Source organism: Sylvia atricapilla, chromosome 1 (genome assembly GCF_009819655.1).
Source record: "Sylvia atricapilla isolate bSylAtr1 chromosome 1, bSylAtr1.pri, whole genome shotgun sequence".
Taxonomy (NCBI): Eukaryota; Metazoa; Chordata; class Aves; order Passeriformes; family Sylviidae; genus Sylvia; species Sylvia atricapilla.
The window spans coordinates 88179501-88206624 of NC_089140.1; the positions used below are offsets into that span (position 1 = coordinate 88179501).

The window sequence follows — 27124 nt, forward strand, 5'->3', positions numbered from 1 at the left end:
TGTGATTAGCTGTAAAATGTCCGACTGATGAGTGATTTCCAGTAACATTTCTAGGAATCAACACTACTGTGGACATTCATTCATGCCTTCATTGCTACGATACATTCGTAGCCAGTGGAATGAAATAAAGCAAGTTCACAGATGATACCTGATTAGGGGAGCAATTAATGTGCCAATTAATGTGCAGGGATATAATTCAGAGCATTCGCAACAAGCTGGAGTATAAATCTGGCAGAAGAAACTTTTTTAGGTTTGGCACAGGCCAATGCAAATTCCTGATCATGCAGCAGGACAAGCTGGGCACCAACTGGCTCCAGAGCAGCACTGCATGAAAAGTCCTGGGTGTCCCAGTAGACAAAAAAGAAATCCAATGCAGTCAGCAGTGCATCCTGAAGGTCAACACCATCCTAGGCTGTACTAGCAAGAATGAACAAGTTAAGAAAGCCAACAAGTTGAGAAAAATGATTCTTTGCCCTCTGCTTGGCACTAATAAGACCCTACCTGGAGGACTGTGCTTTGTTTTGGATTCCCCTGTACAAGATAAACATTGACATACTGGAATGAATCTCTTGGAGGACCAGGTGGCAGGAGAACACAACATACATGGAGAAGCTAACAGAAAAGGGATTCTTCTGGCTGAAGGTGAGAATAAAGGGGGAATCTAATTGTTTTCACCTAACTATTGGCAATGTACAGATAAGATGAAGTCAGACACTTCTAGGTGCACCACCATAGGACTAGAGACAGCAGCCCCAAGTCACAACATAGGAAATTTTGCCTAAATATCAGAAAAATATTTCCTTTCTTGTGTGTGTGTATATGTGTATTAAATACTGGCACAGGTATCAAGAGATTGTGGCATTTCTGTTCTTGGAGATTGGACAAAGCTCTCTGTGCAAGCTCCTGAGCAACCTTTGAACTCAGATGTAATTTAAAGTTCATCTTGTTTGGGTAGACCCAAATGAGCCCCAAAGGCATTTTCCAACCTGCTACCTCCAACAGAATTTGGGTTTGCTTACTTAAATGGCTGCTTTAATGATTTAAACAATATTCCTGGGATACTTTGTATTTTGAAGAAAAAGAACAGTGAAAATGCAGATCATACCAAAATATATGTCATTGCTGCTAGGAAATATTGTAGGAGTGATCATGTACACCAGGATGCCAGAACAGATTGTGAGTTTTTATCAAACAGAACAAAAAAAAAAAGCCAGTTATCCCAACCTACTTATTGCTTCTCACACAGGTACCATCCCTTACCATTAATTATCTTACTTATGCGTACATCCTTGTTTATATGTTTCCTGCTTCAGGTGAGTCCTGTGGGGCTTAGAAGGAGTAATTTCTGTGCAACCTCATAATCTCTTTCACATTTAATTTTCCTGATAATTCATGATATTTCTTTTACATTAGACTGGTGTTTTTATAGAATGGTTTCACCAGTTGCAGTAGCCATATTTCAGATTTGTAGCAGATCACTTACAGCTCATCACTGAGTATGTGCTCATCACTAGGACTCTGGGTTTTTTTGTTCTAGATTGAACATTCATCAGCATTAGTCTTGGTCCACAATTCTATCACCAATCACAAAGAACTCATGAGATTATTCTGCAATTTTTCAGACATCTTTGGCTTTTACTACATTAAATAATCTAGTGTGATTTAATCTCTCCTCACTATTCAGCCTTAAGCAAATTACTGAGGACTATACTGAACAGTGCATTTCCCTACGCTGACCTACTAGAAATCTCTGAATTGTGAAGAGTGACCATTTAATTTTCTTCTCTGTTTCCTGTTGTCCAACCAGTAGGGTTTTGACCTGTAAAGAAAGTTTCATCCTGGGAATCTCCAAAGTGTATTCCAAAGTGTTCTTTACACCTATCTAAAAAATTCTTATCACTTTGCTGAGGTGGAGTCTGATCTTATTTGGGTTCTCCTTTCATATCCAAGTTACTTATCAGCCCTACAGACACCCTGGCAGACTTCCTGTTTTGGATGTGCTTGAAAAATATTTTATTATTTGTTTTACACCTTTGGAAAATTGCTCTTCAAAGTAATTTTTGGCCGGATTTACTAGATCTAACTTTCCAGAGCTGATATTCTTTTATATTTTTCTGGTTGGGAAACTTCCGCTTTCAGAAGAACTTCTAACAATCATCATTACTGTGCTGTGTATTGAAATGGCGTAGAAAAAACAAGAACTCTGGGGAGTTTCTCTTCCACATTTCCTGCCTTTCCCTCCAAAATTACCTGACATTAACTGAAAGAGGGTAGATTTTGATTAGATATAAGGAACAAATACTCCAGTGTCAGGATGGTGAGATACTGAAACAGGTTGCACAGAGAAGTTGTGGATGCCCCATCCATGGACATGTTTAACAACAGGTTGGATTAAGCTCTGAGCAACCCAGTTTAGAGAAAGGTGGCCCAGCCCACAGCGGGAGGTTTGGAAACAGATGATATTTAAGGCCCTTCCAACCCATTCTATGATTCTATGATTTTATGTAGTTAAAGTTATTAAATTATTAGTGTTCTTTTTCTGAATTGCTTCCTCTCTGTTTAGTGCCTCCTCAAAAAAGGTCCTAAAACATGCAGGGAATGCTCATAAAATTCATACTGTAGGAAAAAAAGAGAAAGAGAAAACATTTGCAAAAATGAATAGAAAAAGGAGCAAAATGAAGAAAGAACAAGTTGGGGAAAGTTACACAGATAAATAAAAAAGTGATGATACCAAAATAACCCTTTCTGAAATACTAACAATTTCAGTGCAGCTTGCTCTACAGTTCAGTGAGATGAGTCCTAGAAATATTCTGAAATTATGAAATGAGGTGTTTTCTGAAAATTGTACCCACGTATAGATTGAAGAGTATATATGGATATATTCATGTGTGTGTGCATGTTCTGCCTCAGAAATTAGGAAGACTGAGATAGCAAGGTTTCCACATGCTTTGATGGGATTTGAAGAGCAAGCAGAACCTCCAAAATAGAGGCAAATTTCATCCTTGAGCACCTGCCAGATTGCATCAGCAGATTCCAGACAGTGGGCTCTGTCTCCTGCAAACAGGTGTGTACAGATGTGATTCTTGGGTATATTTTGGCAATGTCCCAGCACTGCATGCTGCAGAAGAAGCCAAGGATGGTACCAGATTACGTCAGTGCCTTTGTAGGACTGAGTCCTGTGAGCTTTTGCTCATGAGCTGCTCCAGGAGAGTTGCTGATTTCTCCCTGAGGCAGCTGCTCTGCACAAAAGTGATGAGTCTGTTTAGAGTCGTAACTCTAAGGTAAGGCCTTCCAGCAATGTATTGACAACTTTAACATTTCTCAGGGAGAAGGTACCTTACCTTTTGGAACTGAGTAATTATCAAACTTCAGAAATGCCCCTTACCACACCTTAAAGGGAAGTAATACAAAAATGGACCTTATCCTACATATGAACATATATTTATATGTAGGATATGAACATACCCTACGTATAAATAAAATCCATTCTTACTCTAGGAGTTCTGCTGGATTCTGAGTTTTTATTTGAGAGGCCAAATTTCAGTTGCAGCTCTAAGCATTTTATTATTAACTAGGCTTAACAAGGAGACTTTTAATTTATATCTCTGAGGACAGATCTAAGTCCTCCAAATGATTGAAATCAAGGTAAATGACAGCACTGGTTGGTTCTGCCTTGGCATTTCTTGAGGACCCACAGCACAGGACAAAGGAATAATCAGCTGGGAGCCATCAGCACCTGGGCTGCAATCACCCCATAAACCATGTGTTCTGTCGCATGCAACAGCGTTGAGTTTGTTTCCCAGTTGGGTTCAAGATGTAAAATTAACCTGTAAAGCCTCCTGGGGTTTGAGCCGTAGCAACTTCAAGGCCTCTGCAAGGTTAGCAACTTTTTTTTCACTGAGCGAAAAAAAAAAACTTTTTTACTGGAGAAACCTTTATTTCAGGCAGATATGGTCCCTACCCTGATGCACTCATTATCTCTGAGGTGTTTTACACACAGCTAAAGGCCTTCATGTATCCTGAAAAAAAGCTCTGTGATCATTCACTCTTTCTGATTTCCCTGCCTCCTCATCAGTGAATGCTTGTGGGTGTAGTGCTCTCCTTTACCCCTGTAAAGGGAGACAATTCCTTCAGGAAGCAAAGCAAGGTGGTTCACAGACAGGAAAGGCTCAGAGTATGAAGAAGAGAGTTACAAAGACCTGAATACGTTAGAGAATAGTTACCTATTCTCAACCAAGAGAGACTGACAATATAAGAAAAATAAGAAGACTGCAACAGTAGAGAAAAGAAATATTGAAAGAAACCTCATCACAGTTAGGTGACACGGAAAAGTGACTGAAACAAGAGGACTATACCAGGAGACACAACACAGTATGCAGCAAAACAAGGTGATGGAAGTTAGAAAAGAAAATGAAAAAACAAATGTTTAAGAGACAAATTTAGGTTTTGTGTGTTTTTTAGAAAAAGTTCAGTGGCAAGTGTACATACAGAATGGTACATACGTAAACCATTTTTCTCCCATAATGCTGCAATGCTACAGAATATAAATGAGTTGTGCTAATAGCAGCTCTGTGAGGTAGGACAAGATTATTATTTTATGTTCTTGGAGCTAAGCACTGAAAGACAAAGTGAATCCCGAGAGGGCACCGTGAAATCTGCAGGTGGAGAAGGGTTCTGAATTTGCTGAGAATTACTGAATTACTTCTCCATTAGAAAAGTTTCATATATTAAAAAATCTATATAATGGAAGTAAAATATGGGGTTTGATGTAAAAAGTTATTATGATATAGCAAGGTATGATTTTATGTTGAACAAAATTATTGTTCTACCTTTTTTTCCTGTTGCTGCTACTCCACTGGGCAACAGCAGTATAATCTGTCAGAAAAGCTGCAGCAAATATACTTCCATAAAGCTTTAATTACTTCAGCTTGAAACACTAAAATTTACTGAAATTTGAATGCAATCACCAATGTTGATGTAACACATGTTCTGATGGTCCTGTAAAAGGAACAACTGCCAATATACATTTCAAAGTTGTTTCTGATTTTACATCTTTAATTTATAATTTACTCTACAGCTCTCTACAGTAGTTTCCTGATCAAACTAGTCAAGCTGTATCCTGACACACTGATAACTCTTATGTTGCACCAGCATATTGAAATATCTCACTGTAGCTTTTTACATCAAGAATTTCACTGCAATTTCACTTTCATAAGGAACTTGAAGAGCACAATATGGACAGCATGTTAAAAATATCCTTGATCATTAGAGATGAACTATTTGCTTTTTTGAGCATGATTTTATCCTGATGACTCTGGAGATGAAATTAAGATTTCAGAAGCATTATGACACCAGTGAACATAAGTTTTGCTGAATCTTCTGAGAGTGCAGAAGAAGCCAAGCTAAAATGAGTCTTCAGCTTTCAGCAGCAAACTGGACTGGCTGTGAGCACAAGCAAAGCAGAAATTGTCCAAGGTGGCAGGCTCCTGAAAAGACAAAGCGCATGTCCCTTAACATCTGTCTACCTTAATTTTGTCCATATTAGGACCAGGAAAACATGTTGTCTGAAAGTGCTGCTGTCCCTACAGTAGAAGTGGAAACTACTGGTAGAATGCCCAGTACCAGCAGCTGTGATAGCTGACTGCTATCAGTCCCTGGAGGCAGCCAGATTAACAGCATGGATCCTCTAGATCTCTCCACTGCAATTCCCCACTTTTCTGTGGCGGGCAGGGGTGGCCCTGTCACATCTGTTATTTTAGGAGAAATGATTGTCAGTTTTGTCTGAGCAGTTGAAAGGTCTTTTGCTGGCCATAGAATAAAAGACATGCAAAACGTTTATAGTGAGGAATTTTTAAATGAGGAATAATCATGGCATTACTTATATTTAGAAATTCAGCGAGCGTCCTTGGTCTCAATGTAGTATGCAGCTACTCATTCCAAAATGCAGGTGACCTTATCAGTGTTCGATTCTCCACCTCTGGATATCTCAGCTTCTTCTTTTTCTACCCAAAGTTCTTTGTGAATTCAATAGCATAATATCAAAACCAAAAATAGCATAATATCAAAACCATTTTCATTCAGAATGGATGGATGGATGGGTGGATGGTCTGCCATCACTGTCTGCTTCTGAGATTTGAGTTACAAAGGTTCAGTTTTGACTTTCAAACTTCCCTGTGTTTGGAAGATTTTGGTAATACTTCTAACAATTTCCAGACATTACCAGTTCAGTAGTCAAATTCAGAAATTGTACATGGAACTGCCAAAGTCTCTTCTACAACTGTCTGATTGATTTTTGTGCCCTGGAGCTTTGTTCCTTCAAACTAACCCTCAGACCTTAAGAGATGAAAATGAACCATTCCTTTAGATTTTTGAGTTGTTGTCTTCGTCCATTCTGGGCTTGTGATATTACCTTATGTTAGCCAGTGTTTCTCACAGTGGCAGAATTTTTGAGTGTAACTGCTTCTCTAGTTTCACAAATCAAAACAGCTTTCTATTTAATTAATTAATTTCTTTTTACAATTGTTCTTAAGTGTGACAGAATATATTATAAACCCCCTTTTTGTCATCTCTGTTAAGTCAAGAACTGTATTATGAGGCTCATGAAGACCAGATTTCTCATTCCTTATTTCACATTCCTTATGGCTGCTTCCTCTTCAGTATACTACTGCTCTAGGAGAGAGGAGGAACTCTTCTCAGGTTCAGCCTAGGGCTGCACACTAGCCAGTTCACAGGCTTCCTTGTTCTTCTATTTCTGGCATAATTCTGGTTGTTTGTTTGGTTTTTTTTTCCCCAGAGGCAACTTATTCCAGCAAGCTCTGATGTTTGTATGAACACATCCTTGCCCTTCTTTGTGAAAACCCTTTGAGCACTGTGGCTGGAGGCTTACTTCAGCTTTTCACTGGACAGTGGCTCCCATTATTTCAGTTGTCATTACTGTCAAGGAGCTTGATCGGTTTTTATATTAGTCCCCAGTGAAGACTGGATACTTGCTTCCAGTTTTTTATGAACTATTAGGAAGCCACTCCAAAAAAAAAGTACTTCTTTTAGATTTTAAAGAAAATGGCAAGTAATTTTAAATTATTTTTAGGTTTGAGATTAATAGTGCATAAATGTTATTTAGACTTTATACAAAAAACACCTTAATTTCTTCTTTGTATCAGACAGCTAGCAACTCCTCACACCTGCTGTGTGCTGATTTTTGCAAATCAGCACAAGCAAACTTCCCAAGGGCAGCTTTGATGAAATGGCACACTCCCAATGCCAGTGAAAAATGGCCTGCTACCTTCCCAGTAATAACCAAACACAGAGTCAGAGGCTGTTTGAAAACCCAGGGCTCACCCGGAACTGTGGAGTGTTGCTTTGCCAGCACGCAGGAGAAGAATTAGTTCATGGTTGTTAGAGATAATCCTTTCCCTGCTAGTAAAGTCATCCCAAGCCAATGACCCTTTAAAAATGGGAAGGAATATTTGCCAGCTCTGGTCTTCTGCTGGAAGAGACATTCATGTCTCAAGACACCCTGTGCACCCTTCTTTCTTTTCTGCTGATAATCTACTGGTTTCACTCTGTTTCATCTTGTCTCTCCACTGCACCAGCCTGGCTGGGTGGTGAGACACTGCAAAATTATGTTAAGCAAGACCTAAGGGCAGACATCCAAGTGCAAGAAAAAGAGCAGAAGAGTATAAATAAAGCAATGACAAATTTGCTTCCAGTGCATCCTTAACCATGACTCCACTTCTAAGTATCCCATGAAGGATTTCTTTTGCACTGCTCTGGAGTGAGAGCAGAAGAGGGTGGATTCAGTCAGATTTCTTCCAAGGGGCTGAGCTCACTTCTGTGTGGCTTCCATTCGTATATGCCCTGTATTCCCTTGGGACTCTGCTTCTGGATGCACAGGCAAATACTGACCACGTCCTGTCTTGAGAGGGACACCTCAGACACTTAAAAGGTTATTTCCATGTGAACCTGGCAGGGAATTTTTTAGCAAAATACTGCTGATTTTGCCTCCTGAGATTAGATGTGTTGTGCACCAAGAGTGCACATTCTCCTTTTGTCCTTCGGCAGTCTGCTGACAAGCTGCCCCTGCCCATGAGATCCTTTAATTCTCATTGTGCTCCACTGAGGTTATTTATGCAATCATCATACCTCTATTATGAGATATCAGTTGTGTGTGTGTGTTCTGCAAGGTTCATGATCACTGGTACCTTAGTGGCATTCTACACACATCACACTTTAATAACATGGATATCTGATGCTGTAAAATTCATATGGTATGAGTGTTAATGCAGCTTGTACCCAGTGTTTCATATGGTGTCTTTTTGGAAGATCAGCTCCTCTCTGCTTTTCTTTATGTCCAGGGACAAAGTGCATTTTCTTCTGATATAACTGCATTAGAATTCAAGGCAAAAACTATCCCTTGTATATAGAGCTATACCATAATTCCATTAAAAAAAAAAAATCATGATTTTATCTTATCTTGGATGTACTGTGCTCCCGGTTTCCTGCAGATACAGTCTCCCTTGATACAGAAACCCAGATACTGATTTTGAAGATAGAGTTCATTTTGGACTTTATTGAGGCAATAGACCTTGGTTTTGGCTGCCTTCAGAGGACAGAATTTCAGTCAAGCAGAGCTGATGTTGTAATCTTAGATGATGATGGCATTTGTGATTGTTCAGTGAGCCTTCCAAGGGATCAGCCTACTTCTCTGCGTTTGGACACAATTATTTTCATTCTGACAAAATTGCTCATGGTGTGGAAGGAGATCACAACTAAACTGGGGTAGATTTAGATCTTTCCTAGCCATAAGATGTTTTATGTTTGCATCATGTCCTGCATTTTTAAAATTTTCAAAGTCAGTGAAGTAAAAAGCCTGACTTTCTTTTCAGAATGGTGTATGAGGTGAGCTGTCCAGAGATATTTTTCTCTTTGTAGTACTTGAGGGAAATGAAGCAAGTGTGTAGATTTTTAAAAGTGTGCTAAAACAGACACCATAATGAGATTATAATTTTAGAAAACTACTGGCTATGAATGAAAGACTTCTCCTCTCTTCCCTAATTCATTTTTTAAAACCCAGCTTGGCACTTCTATTTTTCCTGAAATTATATCTTTATCTGTAAAAGATAGCTGTAAACCAAAATTATTCAATTAATTGAATGATGTGATTCAAATGCTGTATATGTGGGCTTTTATCCCTTTCTCGCCCCCACTAATGAGGAAAAGAATTCTATGTTTAGGGGATTATACCAGTAGGATCATGAGTTTAATGTGAAGCTCAAATAATTGGCATTGACAGTTTTATCAAACAAGAATAAAATTAGAATGGTAAAGTAAATGCAACCTAGAGAAATGAGGCAGAAAGCAGAAACCGAGGAGCAGGTTTTTTCCACCACTAGTCTTTTATAGGTGGTGGCCACAGAAGCATCTTTCTGAGATATTTTGCTTGGTGTGGTGGGCTGACCAAAGCAGGAGAGAGGTTGTAGGATCAAAGGCTTTCTCAGGGTTCCCAGTGACAGATACTTTCTGATGAACTGGGCTCCAATCACTCAATAGAGCTATATGCTTTATGCCTCACTTACCACAGCTTTCTGTTGCAATCTTTGGTTTATTCACATCTAGTGAACTTGATTGTGCTTTCATTTTTTGGAGAACAAAATTTTTAGTGTTTATCTATTTGAAAGCAAGCTCTTGTAACACATGGTATGGAGTCAATTGAACATGGGCTTTTAGAACAGAGTATTGACTATTCTTTCTTCAAAGATTAGACTTTATTTCCAAATTTTGGATAGCTTTTTGTGCCCTTCTTTCTCTCTCTCTCTCTCTTTTTTTTTTTTTTTTTTTTTTTTTTTTTTTTTTAATTTAGTGCATGGTGCTACTGCATTTGCAGAGTTTGATCCAGAAGAATCAAAGCACATGCTTAAGGAAAAGAATGGCATGTGGTTCATGAACCCCATAATTAGTTCCCCTTCCTAGCTCTAAGCAGTAATTAAATCTGTCACTTCTGCTCTGCTGATTCATTTATTTAGCTATTTAATTGCTCAGCTCAATACGTCTTTATCTCCGGAACGGCAACATTTTATTCAGGCTAAGGAATAGCATAAGCCATTATTATTTTTTGTCCAAGGGCAGAGACATGTTAAAGAAAAGAACACTAATACTAGATGATTCGGTGGTGTTGTCAGTTTTCACTTAGCAAACAAAACAGTATTTAAGGGAAAACTTCAACTAGTGCTTGAGGATAGCTTTCCGTACACAGGTTTCCTTCTCCAGGAAACTATGCCATATGCAAGGACCCAATGTATCTGATCCAGGTTTCTATTTCCATAACGAGTTAACTTCAAGCACTTCCAGGTAATGCATAATTCTCTATAAAATGAGTGATCTATTGGTAGAAAATGTTATGAACAGTTTAAAATTGCAAATATACATTAAATTGTTTATAAACTAAGCAGTATCTTTTCTTTGCACATTTTAGTTTTGGGACATTGCTCAGTCAGGGAGATTTCTGTCATCTGTCCCTTAGATTTATCGTCAAATGGAGCATTTTGAACTGAAAAGCAAATGTCATCTGGAATACTTTCACACTTGCAAAGACAACCCTTCTGAATATCCCTTTGTGAGGCATATATCCATACATGCAGTTTTTCTCTTGTTACATTTTCATCAGTCCTTAAGGGAGGCTGCAAGATTCCTCTGCCATTTCTATCCATAGGCTGGAAAACCTGGTGTAGAAAGGCAGCATGTAAAATGATGAGTAGCAGATCAAGATAGATCAATACAAGCAGAGCCTTTTGGTGAAAAGAAAAAAATTTTTTTTTTTATAACCCTTTATATTTCCCCTCTTTGAACTCAGGAATGACAGATACAAAAATTAAAGATAAAAAACCCACCAAGAATTCAGAGACAAGGATATTTTTCTGTCACTTCTGGCATCAGTAACTCAGTTCCACCAATTTATTCATCTGCCTGACCGGCTAAATTTTTATATCATGCACAGAGCCTTGCATTTCACTCCAATAGTGATTTATTTTTGCTGTCCTGTTATTCAGTCACAACTATGCAGTTACTTAAGTCATTGCTCATGTTTTTGCCAAGTAAGCTTATTATTCTAAAAATCTTTTTCCTGCTTACCTGGAGGGGTTTTTGTTGAGGATTATGTCGGGGTTTTTTATTCCTTCAGTGAGACTTCTGTCCACTCTTTTGCAATGCAAAACATGTTTGTGCTGCTGCTGTGGCCAACCCACCCAGTCAGCCCTGAAGTAGAGGCAGGAGCCTGTGTAAAGACCAGCCAGTGGAACTGGCAGGGTTAAATAGCCATATTGCCTGGAACACCCTGTAAATTCAGCTGGATGCACTTCCATTACTCTGGCTGCTGTGGTGGGCTGCACAGACCTGCACCATGCCTGTGCCAGAGTGAGGACCTCTGCTTCCCTCTCCCCTGCCATCAGGGAGGGCTTTGTCAGCCCATGGGCTGGCCAGCTTTGGCCCAACAATGCTCAGTCTGTGTTGTTCGTGTTGGTGTTATTGTTTTGCATCTGTGCACTCGGGGTGACAAACAACTCTTCGTTGAAAAAAAGAATATTTTTGTCCTTGCTGAATCCAGTATGTCTGGAAATCCTGTGGGCTGTTTTGTTCTTGCAAGTCTGCATATGAGATTTTTGGACTAGAGTTTTGTATGAGCTTTACTTAAATATTCTCTCTTTAAAATCAAGTTACCTTCTAAAAGTACACTCTTTCTTTCATTGGGCACATGCTCAGATTCAGGGAATTAGTAAAGCAGCAAACACCCTCTGTGACCATCCTTTGTGGATAAGGGTGGTGTGAGAATAAGTCTGTATGTGAATTGGTTTAGTTTGAGTAAGCAGTATTCACTGCAGCAGGACGAACAAGTGTGATCAGAAGAGGGCATGGGAATGAAATGGAAAAAACAACATTTATCTGTTGTGGGAGAGAAGCTGATTTTTGAGTTGATGGAAACCCGACAGAGGAAATACAGGGTTAATTTCGAATGGCCTTTATCTCAGCTCTAAAAGAGCATGCGGTTGGTCAATAGGATTAACTGCTTTTACACAGATTTGTACATAAACATTGAGGCACGAGACTTGGACATGAGCTGAGTGCCCTCCCTTTGCAATGATTACATTCTTGAACGTCTGGGGAGGGAATTAGGTGACAGTGGCTATTGGCTTCCCCTCAGATGAACCTAGCTGTTGTCATCTGGCCATCAACAGACTGGAAATTACTATCTCAAAGGCTCTGCAGAGTTTACAAGTGATCTTATGGGACCAAAACCACTCCCTTCTCCCACTCTGCCTTGCCCATGTGAGAACCAGCGGCATCCAGCTACTTGCACAGTGTGAACTGGACATTTGTGAAGCGGTGCAGAAGCCCAGGCACTGCTGGTGGAGACACTAGGCTTGATCCAAGGGTGTGTGGGCTTTTTGTGAGTTTTATCGTATGGTTGGTTTTTGAGTTTTTTGTTAGTTTTCAACTCTAGTTCACAGAATAGTTAGAAACCTCAGGCTGTAGTTTCTTCTCACTCGCAGCACTGGAATATGTTAGTAGAAAATATGTCTAAGTCAAATTACATTAAATCTTCCAGTCTCCATATAAATGCGCCTCGATCTGTACTGTATTAAAGTATTGCTTTACTTATTGGTGTATTGGGAACTTCTTGTCAATGTTTTGACTAACAAGGCAAGTCACTGCCTGTGCTATTTGTACAACCCACCGTATCTGTGGGGTTGGAGTCTACTACCTCTGCCCAGCCCTGGTCAGTCGACTTGGTTATATAAGGTACACAGATTTGGCTACCTATAAATATTAGCGAGCAGCTGTCACAAAGGGATTGTGAACGAGCTGTGCAGGACCTCCAAAACATAATAGCTTGGCACCCAGAAACACACAGCATTGATAACATACTACAAGGTCACGTATTGGGGGCAGAGGGTAAGGAGGTGGTTGACTGCTTTTAAACTTTGTCTCTTTTATAAAAAGAACCTTATTTTCTTGCTTTGTGTGTCTGGTATACAACGGATATTTACAATTTTTATCACATTAGGGTATGACATTCCTGGCCTTGCCAGTGCTTTTGTTTGGATATTTATAGCAGCTTCTGGTCATTGTTGAGCAAAGGCGATTGCCCTGCCCTCTGGCCCTTTCTTAAGCAGATTTTGGGCAGAAGCTCCTCTCGTGTGGCACTAATTGAAGTGACTGGTGGAGGGGGTGTTGAGAGTACACTCGTGCTCATCTGCCAGGGTCTAATCCAAGGAAGGAAGACAGGATAAAACGGGGAGAAGAGAGGAAAGAGGAAGGAGAAAAAAAAAAAAAAAAAAAAAAAAAAAAAAAAAAAGCCGGTCTTTCCTCGCTCCGGCAGAGCGGAGGGCTGCGAGGGCTGCGGGCCATCTGTCCGCGCAGGGCGGCGGCGGGAGCGGAGGCGCTCCGCAGGTGGGTGCCGGCCCCGCGGGGCCGCGCTCGGGGGCGCTGCCGGGGGCGCGGGGCTCGGTGCGCGGCGGGAGCCGGCGGGCCGCGGCCGGGCCGGGAAAACTCCGCTTCTGAAAGCCCCAACCCAACAAGTTGCGGTGGAAGTGCTCCGTGCGGACGTGCGGCTGGTTTATCCGCCGCGCGAGTGAGGCGCGCTGAGGGAGATCCGTCAGGGACTGTCAGTCGGGAGTGTGGGCTTCCCGCGGGTGAGTAACCCCGCCCGAGCAGCGGCCCCGGCGCTCGGAGGCGATACTATCTCCCGGAGCTGCTCGCTGTGTGTCCGTGTGCCCCGTTAATGGTTTCCTGCGAGTTTAACGGGAGAGGCCGAGGAAGACCACGGGCGTTGCGCAGGGATTAGGAAGGCGCAGGTTAGTAAGTTTCTGACACGCTGTGAACCGGCATCGCTGTCAGGAGCAACCGACCTGGAGTATTGTCCCGTGTTTTGGAATTTGTATTGGCATTGGAAGTGACCACCTTTCCTTCAAGTGCTAATGTTTCTGGAGGCTTTTCTTGCTGTTGTTTTTAAGTTGCTGTGTAAACAGCCCGAGTAAAGAACCGGCCTGTCGCTCAGCAAGTTGTGCAGTGGGAGAAAAATCAACTTCGAAGTGTGTGTTTCCTAAAGAAAAGTTCGAAAATATATGGTAGTTTTAAAGTAACAGTAATAGTAAAGGAGTCTGGGCTTCATACCGCATTACTATGGTTATTAACATTATTATTTTTGAAGACGAAAGAAAAATTGTTCCTGTGTGCCTAAAATGATGTTTTAATGTCCTTTATGCATCTGTTAGAATGTCCTGTTAGTGGATATGGTTATGTTTAGTGTACAGCTTCTATTTGTGTTTCTGATAACCTTCCTAGTGCTACTGGAAAAATAAACACTCAGTTAATGCACATTACCTAAACATATTTTAACAGCTCAGGCATAAATTATAGGCAGCAAAATGCAGTCATAACTGGCAATTTCTTTGCATGTGTTAAGTGTTAAGAAAAAGAAATAAATATCTGTTACATGTGTGTGTACCATCCAGTCTAGCTGTAGGTCTTGTTTGTTTCTTTTGTGTTTGGTTCTAGAAGTAGAACAATAGTGCAAAATAGAGTTGAGCAGCTGGTAATCAATTTGTCCTTTGCTTATCCCTAAAAAGATTCCTAGCGCAAAGTTCGTGAACTATCACTGAGAATAGTTCAAACCAGAGTCCAGGAATAGGCCATGCTGAAATCCATCGAGAGTTTATAAAAATAAACAGAAAAACTGAGTTTGCTTCCTCGTAAACCTCTTAAGAAATATATCCTGTATCTAGTATGCTACTCACTGTATTCAAGGCAAGGAAAAACCTTGATGAATCATGTGGGTATTGCTCCATATTGTCCTTATCTATAATCAGGCGAACAAAAATATTTTTACTTTCTTCAGTCTGAAATAGCTAGTTTCTGACAGAAGACCTTGCATTCTTTCTTTCTCTCATCTGTGTCCTTGCTGCAAAAACAAGTCCTCAAGAATATAAGCATTTGTTTTACTGGTTATATTCCTTATCTCCGCTGCCTTCCAATTTATGCTGGTTTGAATATTTCTGTAATATTGAATTCAGTTGCCATTACTTCCTTCAAGGACCCTATTTAAACACATTTGTAGAGTGTGTGCAGTATGATAACGTGTAGTGCCATGGATATATTCAATTTTATTCTTACATGGCTCAATCTATTTCTCTTGTTACTTCAGAGAAGCAAGAAACATGATGAACGCTCCATTAGTGGTATTGGTAAGAAATACATTAACGCGAGTGCACAGTCGGTAAGAAAGTGTTTTTATTTGAAAGCCTTCTCGTACCAGACAGCACACTAATAATCATAACCTGTGCCGCGTATCTTCAGTGCTAGATTGCATTTGCTTTTAGGTTCTCTATAATTACAACTTTTATTCAGGATAGCTGCATTTTCACCAAATGCCCAGGCTCCTTGTTCCTTTGTAGCCTCTGGATGCTGCAGGAATTTGCTGGGCAAAGGACTGGCTGTCCGTGGCATAGGCAGTTCAGGATGCAGCCCTTCTCAGAAGCTAGCCTCGTTATTGTAGGGCACTGAGGGTTGATAATAAAGTCAGGTGAAATGTGGTATTAAAAATATAAGTGAAATCCAAAGACTGCTCTGCTGGTTGGTCTTTTACCCAAGAGCAAGCTGGAATAGCCGCTTTGACAGGTAACTGAAAATGCGGTGAGCGACTCTTGCAAGCCGTGAGGGAAAGTGCTCAGTTTTCTGCATGTGAAGCCACTTTCTATGGATCCATTGCAGGGCAAGAGGCTGTCCTGGTGAAAGGACAGGGGTTCACATCTCTCAGTACCCAGGGAGAAGGACAGGACGTGGGGGGACCAGAGGGTGAGGTGGCCCTCCTGCTTAGGAATGCTGGGAGCCTGGATGCAAACGTGCTGGGTAGGGACAGCCCTAGAGGGACCCTGCAGCAGGACAAGGGTGTATCACTGCAGTGGAAAGTTGTGGAGCTGCTTGCAAAGATAATGGGAGATGTGACTGCAGCCACAGGCATGTGTGGCAGAGGTGGAAAAGAGGTATTTGTAGGGGGGAAGGGTTTTAGAGTGTCAGATGTTGTGGCAAAACACATGGTGGTCATGGTGTAATGTATTTAAGGTGGAAGAGAGATCAGAGGTCCAGTGGAGCAAGCAGTAAAGGCAGGCAGGTGACGCCAGGAGCCAGAGGTCTTAATGCTGCCGCAGGGAGGCTTTGCAACTGGATGGACGACCAAGTTTGGGTGCTTCAGAAAGAGTTAGTCAGGAGCCGGGAAGAACCATTGAGGTTCCTATTTGTCATCCCAGACCAAGGAGGAAGCATTGGGCAGCTGAGCTGAGGGGAGATGACGTGCAGGGGTTACAACTGGGAATGCAGCATGAGGGCTGAGAGCCAGGAAGAAGGGGCACAGTAAATAAACTTTAGCCTTTTCTGTGGCATATGTGAAAATGAGAAACTTAGAGTTCAAAGCAAAATTTAAGGATAGCAACCAAAATGATTCTGTAGCACTGACGCTTTTTACTCTCTTTGTTATTCTCTCCCCAAGATTTTCATTTAGTGGGATCTCCGTCCTCTGATGTTTATAACAACATCATGATTGGGAATTGTAGAATGCACAGAAAATAATTTTCACAGAGTTTGCCAGATCATTTTCCTTTAAGAGACCTAGTTGCACTTTTAATAACAGATGCATTCTGTTGTAATCATTTGCTAAGCGACAGGCTCACTGTGCTGCCCATGAAGCACAAAAGCAAGGGACGCTTTGACATGTCACGTAAAGCTTACGTAAAGTTTGTGAGCAGCAGCAGAAAGAGTGAGTGACGAATGCTTTTGGTTTTGTTCCTTACGTGAAAATAGTTTAAAGTTGAGTATTTTTCTCTGCTGGCTGCCATCAGCAATAGAAGTATCAACAGGAGAAAAATGGGTCGCTTGGGTTTTAGCATTAAGCAGCAAATCCAGGGCCAATAGGATTTAGCTGGGATGTTAAGGTTTATTCAGTGCATTTAGTTAATGAAGTTGGGGAGGGGAGGAAGAAGGAGAAAAGTCAGTGTCTGGGCTTGGGGGAAGGGATAAAATAGCCTGCTGCTGCTGAGTGCATCCTATGGTGACTCCTCCTGATTGATAGATGCTCCACAAGACAAAAAACAACCGAGCAAAGGAGGTTTTAATTAAAAAACAGCAGCTCAATGCAAGCTCTTTTGGATTAAAATCAAGCAGAAAGTTTGTAACAGACATCTGCTTGGTCTTAAGGGTGTGTGTTTTTACCCCTAAGGGTGTAGTGCCCATCGGCTGCTGATGGGGAAGAAGGAGATAATAATACATGCAAGCATCCTTGAAGTGGTCATAGAGCCGTGGAGATATTCAGCAAGAGCAGTTGTATGTTAATATTCATCAGTCAGGCACAGAAGTCAAGTTCAGGCTAACAAACTCCCTTTTGCACACCCTGCCAGATTTCTAGCAGACAGCCCAGCATCCCCTATGCACACGGGTGGCCCTTCGCAGTGCTCACCCATATTCTGAAGCCTTTGTGTCCCCTGCCAGAGGCTGTCATCTTGTTGTACACACATGCTGTTCAGCATCTTGACTTGCTTTCTGAGCCCTGAAAGCCTTCAGCACAGAGACACAAAAAACAATTAGTATAGAAAGTCATTGTTAGTTAAAATATAAAGGCCTATTATCTATATGTCCAAAAAAACCTCATTTGCAGACCAACATGAATTGATCTCTTCCCCCAAGGGAGTTGGTTGAGTTTTTAAATTCTGGTTCTCTAATTCTAGCTCCCTCTTGGATCGGACCTTGTCTTCCCCAAAGCTGTAATGATCATTTAGAGTCAGATGAAGTTTCTTTTTCCCATGCAGCTCCTCGGAGGTCTGTGCTTGTCCGTGGTATCTCGACCCTGCTGGGAGTCTCTGAGCAGCGATTAACACTGCCGAGACTCAGCCAGTGACCTCAGCAGCCTTCCCTCCTGTGGGGGATGTGGGCATCGGTGGCAGGATCTGAATAACAGTATGGAATAAATAAGCAGCAGGTTTACAAATGAATAAAAGGAGTCCATGTACCTGTTGTTCTTGGCATAATCTAGTTGCTCAGATAGCCTGTAGCTTGATACAATTCTGTGAGAAGGATGCTTCCATATTTTTTAGGATTTATTGCAGTGTCATCTGAAAACTTTCACAAAATGGTCTAGGGAAAAACTTGAATGTGTGATTTTTGGTGAGTTATTTTTTTGTTTTGGTGTTTTTGGTTTTGTTTGTTTGGTTTTTTGCAAGGAGGGGGTTGGGTTTTGTTTTGTTTTATTTGACCTTACGAACATTTTAAGATAAATATTTTCAAATAATAATTTAGAAAAAAAGTAGTGAAAATGCTTAGGAAAACACTGTACTTTTCTTCTTTGTCCTGTACTGGTTTATTTCTGTTAGATTCACCGTACATTTACTGAAAAACACTTACTTACAGAATAGTTAAAGCATGTCTGTAATAAGAAAGAAAGAATTTGATTTCATTAAAATTAAACCAACAAAAGGGCTTGACTTTGATGCTGACGGCAGGGCTTTATGAATGTTCAGCCAACTTTTAGAAAATGAGGGTGGCTGTGTCAGAACAACAGTCCCAGGCATGGCAGCAGGAGTCTGGGCAGCTGCACACAATGAATGTGGAGGTCTAGGAGAAGGCTTTTGTCATCTTTTACCTGCAAATAGGTACATGTTTGTTGCCAAACGAATACAGATATTATTGCTAATCTTATGATTTTATGAAACAAAATCTGAACAGTCTGATTGTCTCAGTGGCAACAAGGGAAGTTTAATATTATCCCAGATGCAGAGCACACTACAGAAATGTAAAGAAGGGTACATCTCCCGAGAAAAGGAATACTTTTGGATGTATCCACATGGTAGTGAAGTGTTTGGTGCAATGTTCACACCCTCTAGTCCTATATTTACCTTTATCCCTGATGGCATATATTTTCTTGTCAATGGGCAGTAATGCACTTATTCATTTGTATTTGAGCCTAAATGACTAGAAGGACAGAATCTGAGACTTGAAGACCATAAAATAACTTTTCTGTGATTTCACTCAGTTAACGAAATTGTCTGCATACCTTGAGGATCTCATTAGCATAGTTCTAGCTACGTGCCAGCATCTACCCAGAAGAGCAAACAGAAAATTACTGGCTGTGTTTTAACATTAAACATTCTAGAGAATAACAGCAGACATTTTAAATAAAAAGGCTGTAAAACACTGTAAAACACTGCAACCTTTGTAAATGCTGTAAATCCACTCAATAATTACTATATAGGCTCAGTAATTACTATATAGTACTAGATTAAATACTGAAGGTCCTTGATCTGTGTGGATCTGGTGGAGATTTCCTTATATGTGATCAAAGTGATTAAAAAAACTGTTTTCTTTCTTTATAAGTGTATGCTATACCTGTGAGAGTAAATTAAAATAAAATATTTTGGTGCTGCAGATAGGAAGACATAAGAGTTCTACCTTTGTTCCATTAGACAAGTTCATAGTATTCATTCACAGTGATGAGAATCAGCTTTGGAGTTCCAAGTCCTTTTAATCCAGAGAAATTTAGATAGGTGGATTTTGACTGAGTAGTAGGGAGCATCAAAAGTTACACAGTTAGATTTCCCCATGAAGAACAAGGGCTCTGTGCAGCCACCGAGAGAGATGCACTTTGTTTCCCCTTTCCTCCCTCCCCCATCAGCATTCACAGTGCACAAGTAGAGATACCTACTAGGTATTGAAGAGGCTGTCACTGTTAATTTACTGTGAGCATCCCACAGTGACTGGGGTGGAGTAGAGGAAGCTGAATAAAAATTATAAGATCTATTGAAACTGGCTTGTTACAAAGTCCAATGTCCCTTCAGTGTTTCTAATGTCCGGTAAGTAAGATTCTCAGAATCGGATCCTGTGTTTTAAAATGCTGCTTAAATTTTGGAAGCTTCTCTTGTTTGTGTAGGAGTGGTATTTATCTGACAAAAGACTCCAGCATGAGCCGTAATGGTGGATCCTCCTAAAGCTATTATTTTTCCATTGACTAACTAGAGCAGATCCCCAAGCAGCCTCCAATCCTGACAGAAATGTGGCTGCACTTGGAGGTGTCTGTTTAGAGGTGACCATCACGTGCTGGGTGTGGCTTTCCCACGCTTCCAGCCAGTGTTGCTGCTGGCCTCCTGTTTGCTCACAGGAACCTTGATTGCCAATATATTTCTAGGAGCTTCAGTACCAATTAATCTGTTGGCATGTCCTGTTGTAGCTTAATATGTGACATTGTGGTGTTCATCCACTTACTGGTAGCTAATTAGAGTTTCTGAGTAATTTTCCCCATGTCTTGAAAAGCATGCTTTTAGAAGACACTGATCTTGAGCTGTAACACAGTAATTTCACACACAGAGCTGTTCCTGTTCCTGGCTGTGGAGCAGAAAGCATCAGCTTAAACACTGGAAATGCAGATTGCTTCCCTCTGCAGCTATGAAGACTGTCATGACTGATTGTAAGAGTAGCTCGCCTGTGTTGTTCCATATTGCTGCAGAGAAGGATCACATCCATGGCTAGTTGCTGAGTTCCAGCTCATAAGTAATACCCCTCAGTGGTACTTCCTAGCCAGTGGGTGAAACAAGCTCCTTGCAGTTGTGTGAACGTGCTTTATTGTGCTTGGGTGACGCTTCCTGATTTCTTAGAAACATCCCTCCTCTCTTCCTATTTCTAGCTTCAATGAGAAGATAATAAAAGGCAGAAGTGTGACCATTTAAGTGACCTATCTTGATATTTCCAGATTTTCTGTTATTACCCTTTTTCTGTCAGAGGTAGCGTTAGCTTTTGGATTTGGTAAACTTTGACAGGGCTCTCTTTGTTTACTTTGGTTTTTGACTGGGCAGTTGTATGAACACCACTTGTGGTGGATTACATATATATGTGTGTATATATATACATGTATATATCCAGTTCTGTTGGTAGTTGGTAATTACTTCTTGACCCCAGATTTTCTGGGAGGAGATTGCTGACACACAGTTTGGACTTGTCATTCCTGGGTTTCCTTTTAGGGTGATCTGCTTACCAGGACCTATTCACTTTTAATCCTGTTTATCATCTGAAAAGAAATCTCCCAGCACCATGACCTTTCCTTGCCTGTTTTACCCCTGGTTAAGAAACAGCCCGAGTCATGCTTTGAGTGGGTGTGTGGAGTCACTGGGGTGCTGGCAGTAAAATGCAGGAGAGGCTTTACAAAAAAAGTGTACAGGAATCTGTTTTACTGTGCATTTATTAAACACAGATTATTCTGCACAGATGGATGGGCTTTTACTTGGCTTAGGTGTAAAGGGCCCACCAATATATGTCTAAACCTTTCTAAAAGAACTTGAATTCCCCTCAGAGAAATGCATTAAAGTTCCTATGAAAATGGAGTTTTCTTTTACCTTGTGACCTTTCTGATTTCCCATCCCTAGACAGGAATGACCCAGTCTCCAGTGATTATTATTATTATTATTATTATTATTATTATTATTATTCAATAAAGTTAAAAGCAGATCACGTAAATATTGGGGGATAAATAGAAATGTAAGTAGCCATAACTAGGGTTGCCTGTGGCTACTAATAAAATGTCACCTTCAATTTAGCTCTGTATGCCTCTAAGATCATACTTAAAAATACATCAAAATGTGATTCTCTCAATGAGAATATAGCTGAGCTACCAGGAAAGTAATTTTATTTCTAAATAATATATTTAAAATATACAGAACAAGCTTGAAAGATTGCAGATACACCTTAAATCAGTTTAATTTCTAGTTCCTATGCTGCTAATGCAATTCAATTTTTCAGATACATATATTTTATTACATGAGGGGATCATTTTATGAGGAGTTTGAGATTTTTTCCACAATCCTTTCTTAGTTGTGTTGATTTCAAAGATAATAATTCTTACTCAGTTGAAAAAATTAACTAGAATCATTAACTATAACTTTCTCAGGTTTATACTGTATTAAATTTCTTTCTTTTGTTTCTAGAATGTGGGCAAATTGGGCAACATGTGTATTTGTTTCCTCTAGTTTAAAATGAAACTAATTTGTGCTGTTACTACTGCTTTCTGAAAAAGGTTTGAGAAACTTTGTTGCTTGGGTTGCTGCACAGAAATGTTTAAGTTGTTTTAGATTGGTACTTTTATTTTCTTAATAGTAATTGCAGTTTTTGGGGGGTTGGGAATAGCCACAGAATAAAATCACTTTGGCCCTGCAAATACGTCTAAAGCTAAGGGCAAAGACTTTTTAAAAAAATCACATCAGCATTAGATTCAGTCTAGTGGTGAGTTTGGCTCAGCATATCTTCTGCTGCAAGCCTTATTTCAAGAGATTATTAGTCAAAATTGGAAAATTGTGCAGACATCTCTTGCAGAAAACTGATAATCTGCCTAATGAGCCTCAGCACTCTGGGGAAAGCCAACAAACAGGGTGTGTACTTGAATGCTTTTCATTAAAAACATTTATTAGGGTAGATGTCAAATGGATGGCTTGTAGTAATAAACAAAAATGGGGTTATAGCTCATGTTTGAGGCAAGCTTTCATGTCAGCAGCCCTGAATAGCTGCTGCTCTCTACAGTTCTCATACAAAAGAAAGACTTACAGATATGTGTTTGTTCAAATAAATACCTTTTTTAATTTATGATGTGTAATCAACAAGGTATGATGGCATCTATGTTAATTTTAACCTTATATTGTTCAGTTAATACTTGGTCAAATTCAATAGTTTTGTGCAAGCACTGAGCACCTAATTTATATATCTGCATACAGTCTTATATATGCATAGTGACTTTGTGACAAAAATGGTATTAAAGGAAATTCTGAGACATAAATATCTTCCTTTTATTGTCAATCTGAAGTGCCAGTGATCTGTATTCCTAGCCAGCAATGATCTTACATTTATAATTAATTCTATTTTAGTATGGTTTACCGGGTTAGTTTTTGCAAATTGAAGCTGCTATTTCAATGTATTCCATGAATTGGCTGCCTTACTTCTTTGGAACAGACTCTGAGGGTTTTCCTGAATCTTAACGTGCGTTCAGAAGACCAACTGCAATGAAAGTCCAAGCTGTAGGTAGCCTTGCCCAGTTGTAACATCCAAGGAAGATGTTGAGGATGAAATGTCCGCAAAATCCCCGACAGAATTTCTCCTTAATCTGTTGGAGCAGTAGAATGAGAACAGGTTGCTGTCTAATCCCTGAGGATTTCTGGGATCCTCTGTCCACCTACATCCAATTTTTGTGATGACACGACAATGTTCCCAGACTCTTCTGTTGACTTCTGCTACAAAATGGCATCTCATTGTGAAAGTGATGTGTAATTCTGCTCCAGCTTGTATCTGGATAAGAACTTTTTCTCCAAGTACAAAGTGATTGGACAAGAAGAATCAGCTTCAGTTGTGCCAGGAGAGGTTTACATTGGATATTAGAAAAAAAGTATTCACTGAAAGGGTTATCCAGCACTGGAACATGCTGCCCAGGGAAGGGGTTTTGTCACCACCCTTGGAGGTATTTAAAAGATGAGTAGATGTGGCACTGAGGGACTTAGTGTAGATCTTAGTAGTCCTGGGTTAATGGTTGGACACAATGATCTTAAGGGTCTTTTCCAGCCTTACTGATTCTGTGTTTCTATTGTCCATGGAAATTGTGTTTTCATAGGCTTTGTCTTCTTTCTCCATCCATTCTCCTAACTTTCACTGCCCTCTTCAGAAGATCTTTTGAGTTTTAAACCTGGATGGCTCCTTCTGTTGGGGTAAAAGGAGAAAGGATTGACTTTGCAAAGATACATTGTCTCAGCGGTGGGACCAGCAGAAAAGTGAATGCGGTACGCCCACATTGGAAATGGAGTGTTAAAATCTTTGCACTGTGTGTGGCTAGAAAAAGCTTACCTTGGAGTGTGGATTTTTTTCCACATCCCTGAGACGAGATAATATTTTTATTGATGTAGGAAAGTTTAGTGGTTAGTACAAGAACACTACTGTGTCCGTTACCACTTTGCTTCAGTAGGAATAAACTTTTCAAAACTTGTGTATTTTCTTTTCAAGCACTTGGAAAATTCAGCAGTGAAATAACTAAAAAAAGATCGTATTCAAGGAAGACTTTCCCCCTCATCCCCCCCATTCAAAGCAGCCTTCTGGATCTCATATTAATCATAAGGCCAGCTTCTTGTCTTTTTGTAGATCTCTGCTGCTCTGTTGAATGTATTAGAAGTCACACTGGCGATTGAAGATTGTTTTGTAAGTTTCATATTTTTGCAGGAGAAGCTGATCTTTGGTGCACATGTATCCACTTATTTTCAGTTTTGAGGTAAATCTGTGCTTACTCATTCCAATCTATATGAGAATGTATGTCTTACATTGATGTTATTTAGAAATTTGCAAGTTGGATTAATTGGGAGCAAGTCTTGTCTTGCCTTTTGGGGCATATCCTGGGCACCCAATGTATGCCCATCTTTAAGTATTACAGTGAGTCATTTGCCACATTAATGCCGTTTTTCATGTCTGTGGTTAGTTTTAACAACCTGCCTCCCATAACTTAGGGGAAAATAAAATTACTTCTTTTAGACAGCCTGTTTTCTATGCTTATACTCAACTTCTATATCTGCTTTGAATTCATCTCTGCTGTTGGGCATCCAGATGCCAAAACAAACCCCAGTCCATTTGGCAGGACACCAGAGGATTGGGTTGTGTCCTGTGAGGCACAAGACTCACCTGTTTTACTTGGAACTTCCATACGTATGAAGTGACTCCACCTTGATTAAAATGGATTAAAATTAAAATTATTTTGTATGCTGCTGTGGAGTATTAGGTTTTGCAAATGTCTGGCCTACATTCTTCTGTTCTGTTTTTCCTTCTTTAGTTCAAGGAAGTTGCTTGTCATCTTACCCTCTGCCAAGACTCTCAATAATTCTCTTCTTTCATCTATATTGTTACCTGTAAGTTATTTATAGACTATGATCATATTCTTCTCAATCCTCTTTTCTGGATTATGGAACTTCAGCTTCCTTAGTCTGTCTTCATATTCGGTGTCTTATCCTCCAATTCCTATATCATTTAAGTTAGCCTTCTTTGTATATGCCTAGTTATTTTATATCTTTTTTTGCAATACGTGAAGATAAGAGCTGCATGTGACATTTCGTTTATGGTCACATCCTGACTTTGTACTCTTGAATTATTACTTCCTTGGATTTATGTGAGATGCATGCACGTCAAAGACCAGCAATTGCTTCTCCTGCAAACAGATCAAACTTGCAAAATAATCTTGGATCTCCAATCAAACATTGAGCCTATTTTCAGATGGCATCACACTCTGTGGTTCTAGACAATACTAGGTACCACTTATATTCCAGCCTAAAGCAAGAATAGCTTTACTTATTGTGAGTAAATATTCCCTTGTTTTCTGCATCAGCACATTTCAAATGTCTGTGGATTACTATTCTCTTGTAGACTAAGACAAATAAATGAGAAGGTGGAAAATATTTCCCTCCAAGTACATGAACTTAATACTTTTGGACTGAAAAAAATTTAAATTAATAAATAATTCATCTTTACTGGAAATATGTTTGGGTTTAGGTTAATTTTCATATGTATTTGTCGTTTCTTTATTTCAAGAGAGCAATAAAACAATAGTCCTAAAATAGAAAGAAATTAACTGCACATAAGACCAGCTGCTGGCAAGACTTTCACAAAATCAACTTCAGTTTTTGTGCTTAGGAGGCCTCTAAATTTTTAGAAGCTTGATTGGTTTGGTTCTTCTCAGTACTGCCTCAGTACATCAGACCTCTGAACTGTCTAATCTCTATCTTGAATTCAAAATGAGTTCCATTGTATCACTGAACAATGAAGTAGGTTCATAAATCAAATTACATAGAGATATAATGTGGTTCTATTAATGCCATCTTTAGTAACTTATATAATTTTAAAAAATCTTTATTTTCGTTTTCTGTAATTTACTTGCAGTGTACACTTTCCAACTCAGTAGTCTTTTTCTGCTAAATTTATCCTGCTTGTCTAATGCTTTTCTCTACTGCTGCTGCTCCTCCCTTGAGTAACATTTGGAACCTTTTGCTTCCTTCCAGAGTTGCTTGTCTGTGGAAAAACACACATTACTAGCATCTTGTATACTAGCCTGAGTGAATCCTAGAATTTCAGAACTAGTAAGAAATCAGTTTGTTGCTTGATTATCAAATTCATCTACCTATTCCAGTGTAAACACTTAAAAGATTCTGTGCCAATTATATTGCCTTTGGTGGTTTCTTATTCTTCCCATTCAGATTTAGCATTGTCCTAAGTGGTCTCGTTTCTTATTTGCTTCCACACTAGTCTGTGCCAGAGATTAATTTGTTTCATCATCTTCAGTTGAAAAAAATTAAGTGTTGCCATAATACTTAAGAAATACTTTGCTGCAAGGATGACTCTTGTAATTCAGATGAAGGTTGAGTAAGGCAAGCTGTCTTTAAAATGTGTCTGCTTCCTCCTTTGGTGGAAGTCCTTGCCAATTCTGGCAAATCCATTTTGACTGCGAGGTTATACTGGTTATTTTAAATAGTAATAAAAAAAGTTTTAAATGCATTAAGTGCTTTAAGATTAGTGCCAGAATGAATGTCATTAAGTAGTCTAATGAATCCAGTGTGTTCCCTTTTGAAGTTAGCAGTCACTCAGATGTGGGAGAGCAGTGTTAGTACTGAAAAGTTGAAATGCAGTCCAAAGGAAGCCCAAGGAAAGGGGAAGTACTGCAAAAATTGAACTGGAGGTAGAAAATGACAGGATTTAGGGAGAAGACTTAAGCCATTTGGAAGAAGTTTTCAAACCCTTATCTCATACCTTACTGCCACTGAATCTGCAGAGACATGGCTTTGATTACTTTTATCTGCTCAGTAAATGAGTGGCTCCTTCCTAAAGTCAGTCTTGGACTATCAGATGGGGAGTTTGTCTTGCCAGACTGTGCTGGGAGCCACAGTGTTCAGGATGATTACTCCTGGTTTGCTTCCCTGATCTGTAGAACAGGTCTCTTGAATGCCCATGACATTACTGTTAACAGAAGGGTGGGGAGGGGCATTCTGGAGGACAGGTGTGTTCCATAAGTGCCTGAATTTGGGATATTGAAGGG

At 39.9% G+C, this 27124-nt stretch overlaps 1 protein-coding gene across 16 annotated transcripts in view; it reads left to right on the top strand.

Annotated features, from left to right (window-relative positions):
- Positions 1–27124, top strand: part of LOC136366277 (poly(rC)-binding protein 3-like) — a 497612-nt gene that overhangs the window by 344106 nt on the left and 126382 nt on the right. For 7 of the 16 annotated variants that reach the window (XM_066327359.1, XM_066327386.1, XM_066327368.1 and 4 more), the window contains exon 1: positions 13802–13847. The exons of 5 other annotated variants lie outside the window; for them this stretch is intronic. The gene's annotated coding sequence lies outside the window, so the exon portion shown is untranslated. Of the gene's footprint in view, positions 1–570; positions 643–12844; positions 12946–13546; positions 13686–13801; positions 13848–27124 lie in introns of those variants that run through there. 4 more of the 16 variants (XM_066327330.1, XM_066327284.1, XM_066327324.1 and 1 more) reach the window with 4 other exon arrangements.